Here is an 8,195-nt window from a genome sequence, read left to right on the forward strand (position 1 = left end):
TTCCCCAAATCAAAATAACTCTAGATCACCTCAAGGTGGGAGAAGTGTTTAAGAAAACAAGCCAGAATTAGAGAAAATAAAACTTACTTTATTAAATAGGATGGACACCACTTCTCCCAGAGAACTGTCTCCAAAAGTAAACAAGAAAGATCAATCTGGTAAACTCACTGCATACAGGTTCCCGTGTAAGGTATCGGGTTCAGGCAGGTGGAGGCCAAATGATCGTAATTAAAGTTAATTAACAGGCCAGTCGTCTTAACGTGGATAACAAGCAGGGTGCAGGGCAGCACAGACACCCAGGCAAAGTCATGATCTCTACCGAGTAAATAATTTGGTGCCTGAAACTCACTACAGCTTCTTCTTCTTTGGAGATGGGGGAGAGGAATGGAGGGAGTGTCTAGCTGTCTACCCGGATCGTCACCCTCCCGGGTCAAATCCCAGAAGTGGAGTTCTTGGATCACTTACCGGCTTCTGGTTTCCTTTCAGACGCCCACACGCGAAATCCAAGGGGCGGACACCAGCGCCGAGCGCTCTGCGCTCAGGAAATTTACCCGGTGAAGTGTCGAAAAGCCCCAACCCCTCCAGACAGGGTCCTCCCACCCCGGCGCTGGCCATCCCGGCCCAGCCCTCCCGAGGCCCTGGGTACTCGCCTTGCGCGCGGGTCGCGGAGTTCTAAAAGCGAGGTGAGGCGGCGCTGGGAAGCCCAGGGCCAGCGTCTCTCCTAGCCTTGGGAGCTCGGTCCTCGCCCTTCTGCCGGAGGCGCCAGGCCTCCTCCTTCCCGGTCCCCGCCGGCTGTCCGCAGCCGCCTCTGCTGCCTGGCGGCGGCCGCACGGGCGGCGCTGTTAGTGGGGCCGGCGCGTCGCGGCCGCCGCACCTGGAGGCGGGGAACGCGGAGAGCGCGGGCCGCGGACCCGCGCTCAGCTCCGGAAACGCCGAGCCCGGCGCCCGCGCCTTGCTCAGGTGCTCCCGCGCCTTGCCTAGGCAGTCGCTTCCTCTCGGCCCGCGGGGGCGGGGAGCAGGCGACCCGCGCGGGGGAAGCCCGAGCTCAACGGCGGGGGCGGCCCAGCCGGCCGCCCTGGTTCCGCAGCATAGTTGGGCCACTGACTCAGACCGCCGCGATTTGGCCGCGCCTGGCACCCTCGCCACCTGGCGCACCTTGGCCCGGAGGCGTCAGACCCAAGCTGCGGGGGCGCGCCCTGGAGCCCAGAGCGACAAGGGCATTACCCACCTTCCCGGGACGGAGATGCCCAAGACCTTGCGTTGGCTCCTCCTGGCCAGTGGGTTTGTCTGTGCGCACTCATGGGGGGTTGAATGTCAAATGGGCGGAACCTCGCCACGACTGATTATTAGTATTACTCTTCCAAGTACTTAAAGTGTTATCTCAGCGTTTCTCAAACTGAAGACTCATCTAGGGCACTAATTTCCCCAGGCTGCTTCTATGTAAATTTGTTCCTTCTTGCACCTGTGATGGTTAGATCCCAGAGGGGCATTTCCCCTTTGAGCTGGACTCTGACAAAGGAGGCAGCGAACGAAAATAGGGGATCCCAAGGAACCCTTGTAGACCTCCAAATATCTAAGAGTCCGTAAAACCCAGTTGTTTGCGAGTAAGTTCACAAACCAACTACTTTTTTTTTTTTTTAAATTATACTTTAAGTTCTAGGGTACATGTGCATAACGTGCAGGTTTGTTACATATGTATACTTGTGCCATGTTGCTGTGCTGCACCCATCAACTCGTCAGCACCCATCAACTCGTCATTTACATCAGGTATAACTCCCAATGCAATCCCTCCCCCCTCCCCCCTCCCCATGATAGGCCCCGGTGTGTGATGTTCCCCTTCCGGAGTCCAAGTGATCTCATTGTTCAGTTCCCACCTATGAGTGAGAACATGCGGTGTTTGTTTTTCTGTTCTTGTGATAGTTTGCTAAGAATGATACAAACCAACTACTTTTTTTTTTTTTTTTTTTTTTTTTTTGAGACAGGGTCTCACTTTGTCACCCAGGCTGGAGTGTAGTGGCGCGATCTCTGCTCATTGGATCTCCTCCTCTGCGTCCAAGCTATCCTCCCACATCTGCCTTCCAAGTAGCTGGGATTACAGACGCGCACCATCAACCAAGGTAATTTTTTTTTTTTTCGTATTTTTAGTATAGACTGGGTTTCACCTTCTTACCCAGGCTGGTCTCAAACTCCTGACTTCAAGTGATCCACCTGTCTCGGCCTCCCAAAGTGCTGGGGATTACAGACCTGAGACGCTGCCCCCTACCAGCCTTTTTTTTTTTTTTTTTTTTTTTTAAATAAACATCTCCCACAGACTACCTGAAATTCTCTTCATTAAAAGGTGAAATGTATTTATCTTTCCCCTGTTCCTGTTGATGGAAGTGAAGCAATTAAGGAAAGTGCAGACCTTATTATGAAAATGAGATAATTGGTGAAGTGCCGAAAGAGAGAGGCTTCCCAGGAACCTGGGCCCTCAGGATTCTTCAGTCATCACCTTCACCCACACTACCTGCCCAAAAGCACCGTCTTTCCCTGGGGAGACTCTGAAGCAGCTCTGTCTTGCTAGAGATACCAAATATCCAGTTCCTTTTGAACTTAACACCTCATAGCCGACCTCATTTCCACCAGGAAAGTTTTATTGACATTTTCCAAACCACGGGAACTATTCCTTTGGATTTCTATAGCATTTATAGGAGGAATTTTATTTATGTGGCTCTTTTCTGGCTTCGTTTTACGGGTGTGTGTGTGTGTGTTTTCTTTTCCCCTTTTCCCTCTCCAAATTCTCACATACTTCTCATTTATTTATCTCTTTTTTTTGTTTGTTTTTGTTTTTGTTTTCAACTGAGTACCGCTGTGTTGCCCAGGCTGGAGCGTGGAGGACTGTGGTGCGATCTCAGCTCACTGCAGCCTCCGCCTTTTGGGTTCAAGCCATTCTCCTGCTTCAGCCTCCTGAGTAGCTAAGATTACAGCCATGTACCACCACGCCCAGCTAATTTTCATATTTTTAGTAGACGCAGGGTTTCACCATGTTGGCCAGGGTGGTCTGAAACCTGGCATCAAGTGATTCGCCTGCCTCTGCCTCCCGAAATGCTGAGATTACAGGCGTGAGCCACCACGCCTGGCTCTATTTTTATCATTGTAACCCATCTAAACAAGGTGGGTTATAAATAAATATTATTAGATCAGTTATGTCTGGGAGGTTCAAGCATTGCTTTGTCCTCAAGTTACTTTGCTTGCTAGATTTTATAAACTAATTGAGAAATTGTCTTTCTCCCTCTTTGCAAAAATATCTTAGTTCTTTGATTATTATTCACTCATTTATTGTTTAAAAATTATTAATCTCTGTTTGGCATTTTGAAAATACAGTGGTTACCAAATACAATGCAATCTCTGGATTTAGTGTTTTCTAAGGGGAAATAAAGGTAAATGCTACAAGGTACAACAATGACTTCATAATAGCCCTGGGAAACAAAGAAGAACAGTGCTCACTTATTGAATGTTTACATTAGTTATAAGATGTATTCTGGTTTAATGAATCTTAATATATGGAGGAAAATAAAGATGTCTGAGGAAATATGGCAAAAGCTACATTTCATTAATTGATCGATAGTCGCCAGACTCTAGCCAAATACCTAACATATATGCTGTGTATACACAACATGTGTGAGTTAAAATTCTTTTTTCAATTTTATAAATATAGGTTTAATTGAAACTTAAAGAAGTTAAGTAGTAAATAGTGAATATATTGAACACAGTTAGGCTATATTCTTAGGGTATAAATTTTTTATTTCGCAGCCTTCACAGTGAGGTATTGAGAGAGCAAAGTACACAGGGAAATTGGCTTAACAAGGATTAAGGTATGGGCCAAGCACAGTGGCTCACACCTGTAATCCCAGCAGTTTGGGAGGCAGAGACAGGCAGATAACCTGAGGTTGGGAGTTGGAGACCACCCTGGCCAACATGGTGAAACCCCATCTCTACTAAAAATAACAAAAAATTAGCCAGGCATGGTGGTGCATGCCTGTAATCCCAGCTACCCAGGAGGCTGAGGCAGGAGAATACTTGAACCTGGGAGGTGGAGATTGCAGTGAGCCAAGATCTCACCATTGCACTCCAGCCTGGGCGACAAGAGCGAAACTCCATCTCAAAAAAAAAAAAAAAAAAGTATGAAAATCTGTTTACTTTCAAGACCACTGGAACATATGTTCTCAGTAATTTTCATCTAGGCTGGAATGATTCCACAATGACCAGCTCCTGCCCATTTTTCCCAGAGTTTCAGTAAAAAAAACAGGTAAAGATGTGTCTATGCTTATCTATGTATTTACTGTTGTGAACCCTTGTTCCCGAATGCACTCTACTTGTCAAGGAGACAATTTGAGATAGTGAAAATCTTCCATCTCTCCTCTTCCTCCTCACTCTCTTCTCTCCTCTCTCCCTCCTTTTCCTCCTCCTAGTTTTTCGTACAACATGATGGCTAATACCCATTGAGCACTATGTGCCAATTGCTATTCCAGGCATTTTACTTACAAGAGTTCATTTAAGTATCTCAACAGTTTCTTGGTGAGATGTTGTTATCTCCTTGATAAGAAAACCTAAGAGAGAAAAATTGAGTGTTTTACACAAATCAAACAATTAGGACTGTAGGGGAGGCAGAATTCCAACCCAGTCTTCTCCAGGATCCATTCTGCACTGTTTTGTCTCTTGGAAAAAGTAGAAGGCTTGGAAAAGGCTGCATTCAAAATGGAACCAGTATAGGTTGCAGCATTTTTTTGAGCAAATTCATTAACTTACCTGAGCCTCAGTTTCCCCATAAGTAAACTGAGAATAATAATACTATGAGAATTTAATATGATTATATATCTACAGCACCTAAAAAATAGTAACCACTCAATGCATTTAGTTTTAGTTTATTTTCTCAAATTATTCTTCAAGATTTGATTCAAATCCTACCTCCTTCTCAAGACTTTCCAAATTTCTGATAGTCAGAATTATTTACACAACATAATTTAAAATAATCTTTCCCTTTTTTCTAAAAGGAAATTGGCATTGCTTTTGCCAAATATGAAAATTAGGTATATAGATAAAATAAGCAAATGTCTACTTATTTAATTTATCAATTTACATGATTTTCTATAGAAGTAAAATTATATTTTAAAATATACTGCTTTTTCCACTTATATTTTATGAAATATTTTGATTCACATTTTCAAATTTTAACATTCAACGACTTCAACACTATGGGCTTTTTTTTTTTTTTTTTTTTTTTTTTTTTTCTGAGACATAGTCTCATCACTCTGTCACCCAGACTGGAATGTAGTAGTGCAATCTCGGCTCTCTGCAACCTTCACCTCCCAGATTCAAGTGATTCTCCTTCCTCAGCCTCCTGAGTAGCTGGGATTACAGGTATGCCCTGCCATGCCCAGCTAGTTTTGTATTTTTAGTAGAGACAAGGTTTCTCCAGGTTGACCAAGTTGGTCTCAAACCCCTGGCCTAAAGTGATTTGCCCACCTCAACCTCCCAAAGTGCTGGATTACAGGCATGAGCCACCGAGCCTGGCCACTACAGACATGTTTATGATATATTTTTTTCCTTGCCTTTCTATATTCCATCTCAGCCCTATCCTTCAGCCCTGCTCCCTGGGATCCACTCCCTAGTAAAGTGCTCACATATAGGTTTTTGTCTCAGGCTGTATTTTCTGGGGAACTTTGGCTTAGGCGTTTTTCTTCATGTCTTCATATTTATTTGTTCAGTAGCTTATTCTCTGCTTTAGGTACAAGCTTTCTTTTAAGCCTGGAAAAAGGTAAATTCTTTTTTAAAGTTTTTTTTTGGCTTCCTTTTTTGAGACGGAGTCTTGCTGTGTCGCCCAGACTGGAGTTCAGTGGCGCAATCTGGGCTCACTGCAAGCTCCACCTCCCGGATTCACGCCATTGTCCTGCCTCAACCTCCTGAGTAGCTGGGACTACAGGTGCCTGCCACCACACCTTGCTAATTTTTTGTATATTTTTAGTAGAGACTGGGTTTCACCATGTTAGCCAGGATGGTCTCCATCTCCTGACCTCGTGATCTGCCCGCCTCAGCCTCCCAAAGTGCTGGGATTACAGGCGTGAGCCACTGTGCCCGGCCTAAAGTTTTCATTGACAAATAAAAATGTATATATTTATCAAGGACAACATGTTTTGAATATGTTTATGTTGTAGAATGGGTAAAACTAGATCGTTAACATATGCTCTACCTTACATTCTTTGTGGTAAGAACGCTTAAAATCTACTTTCTCAGGGATTTTTGAGAATACAATACATTGTTATTAACTTTGATCACCCTATTGTATGCTAGATCTCTTGAACTTATTTCTTCTATCTGACTGAAATTTCGTATCCTTTCGCCAGTATCACTCCCAACTCCCCCGTTTCCCAGCCGGGTAAGTACCATTCCACTCTCCAATAAATTCAGCTTTTTTAGATTACATGTGTAAGTGAGATAACACAGTATTTGTCTTTCTGTGCCTTGTTTATTTCACTTACCATAATTCCCACTAGGTTCATTTACATTGTCACAAATGACATGATTTTCCTCTTTTTTAAGGCTGAATAGTATTCTGTTGTGAATACATGCCACATTGTTTTTATCCATTGATTCATTGATAGACACAAGTTGATTCCATATCTTAGATATTGTGACCAGTGCAGCAATAAACATGAGAGTGCAGATACCTCTTCAACCTCAGGAATTTAGTACTTTGCCATTAAGATTAATGTACAATAATGGGAGGAAATATAGAAATAATACATATGTTATGACACATATATTTTTGTACCAGGCATTGTGACACATTATTAGCTTTGTAAATTCTCTCAACAGGGCTAGGAGGTAAGTAATATCAGTATCTCCCTTTTAGCCAATGATGAAACTGAAAGGTTATCCAAGAACTCACAAGCAGTAAATAATCAGATGTTGAACAGAGATAATGTGAATTCAAAGTACATGCATTAAGTATTACACTGTGATGCCTCAGAGAAGGCTTTTTTAACATTTTGATAATAAGGACCTTTTGTTTTGAGGCATTATTTATTTGGGAGAAATGATGTATCTTATATTCAGGAATTTATAATACTCTCTCCTGATTCTCCTACTGCCCTTTGATTTTTTACCTCTATTGAATACTCTTGTCAGTCAGTCTTGCATTCTGCACACTTGGAATACTTATTTATTTATTTTATTTTATTTATTTATTTATTTATTTATTTATTTTTTGAGACAGAGTTTCGCTCTTGTCATCCAGGCTAGAGTATAATGGCGCAATCTCAGCTCACTGCAACCTCTGCCTCCCGGGTTCAAGTGATTCTCCTGCCTCAGCCTCCCCAGTAGTTGGGATTACAGGTGCCTGCAACCACACCCAACCAATTTTTGTACTTTTAGTAGAGACATGGTTTCACCATGTAAGCCAGGCTGGTCTCAAACTCCTGACCTCAAGTGATTCTCCTGCCTCGACTTCCCAAAGTGTTAGGATTACAGGCATGAGTCACCATGGCCGGCCTGGAATATTTTTATTACTATTTGAATTCCCCGAAGTACCCAACCTAGAGCTTTAGGTAAATGTTTGTTTTTATCAAATCTGAAATGTTTATATTCATTATGTTGTCTCCTTTCAGTTCTTTGTTACAAGCTGTGAGTTACTTTGAAAGTTTTATTCATTCTTTCTCAAAGCAAGAGAGCAGTTTAGTGGATGGCACTGCAGGTTACCCTAGACAAAGGGGCAGTGAAAAATATTCAGTCAATTCAATTGTTGACCAAAAATTGATGGTGTTGTGGAAATAATTTATTTTTAAACATAAGATTTAAAAAATTTTTAAAGTTTAAAGGAAAGTTAACAAAAGTTTTCCTATAAAATTAATATTTCAGAAACTCATTTAAGCACTATAGATGAGAGTATTTCATTAATACTAATATGTGTATTTTTACACTTCTTCTGAAAGAGGAATTCATCTTAAAATGAATTACTGTTGGCCAGGTGGCAGTCACAACATAATTGTCACTGCCTACATGCTCCTGAACTTGATCATAAGTGGTTTATATTGTCATCACTTCATTTGAATTATTTGCATTACTGCATATGTTGAGTTCATGATTCAAAATTATCTTCAAAAAAAATTGCACTGGGTTACTGCAGAAAGACAAGGAAACAGAGTAGTGTGATTTTA

The 8,195-nt window shown here is 42.4% G+C and overlaps 1 protein-coding gene across 13 annotated transcripts in view; it reads right to left on the minus strand.

Annotated features, from left to right (window-relative positions):
- The window catches only part of ARAP2 (ArfGAP with RhoGAP domain, ankyrin repeat and PH domain 2), a 180,301-nt gene extending 179,044 nt beyond the window's left edge, over window positions 1-1,257 (minus strand). For 7 of the 13 annotated variants that reach the window (XR_012434769.1, XR_012434770.1, XM_065544855.1 and 4 more), the window contains exon 1: window positions 651-997. The gene's annotated coding sequence lies outside the window, so the exon portion shown is untranslated. Of the gene's footprint in view, window positions 1-87; window positions 387-465; window positions 998-1,228 lie in introns of those variants that run through there. The other 6 variants (XR_012434771.1, XM_015450232.3, XM_074039512.1 and 3 more) reach the window with 3 other exon arrangements.
- Window positions 1,258-8,195: the final 6,938 nt, after the last annotated feature.

The sequence above is a fragment of the Macaca fascicularis genome, chromosome 5 (genome assembly GCF_037993035.2).
Source record: "Macaca fascicularis isolate 582-1 chromosome 5, T2T-MFA8v1.1".
NCBI lineage: Eukaryota > Metazoa > Chordata > Mammalia > Primates > Cercopithecidae > Macaca > Macaca fascicularis.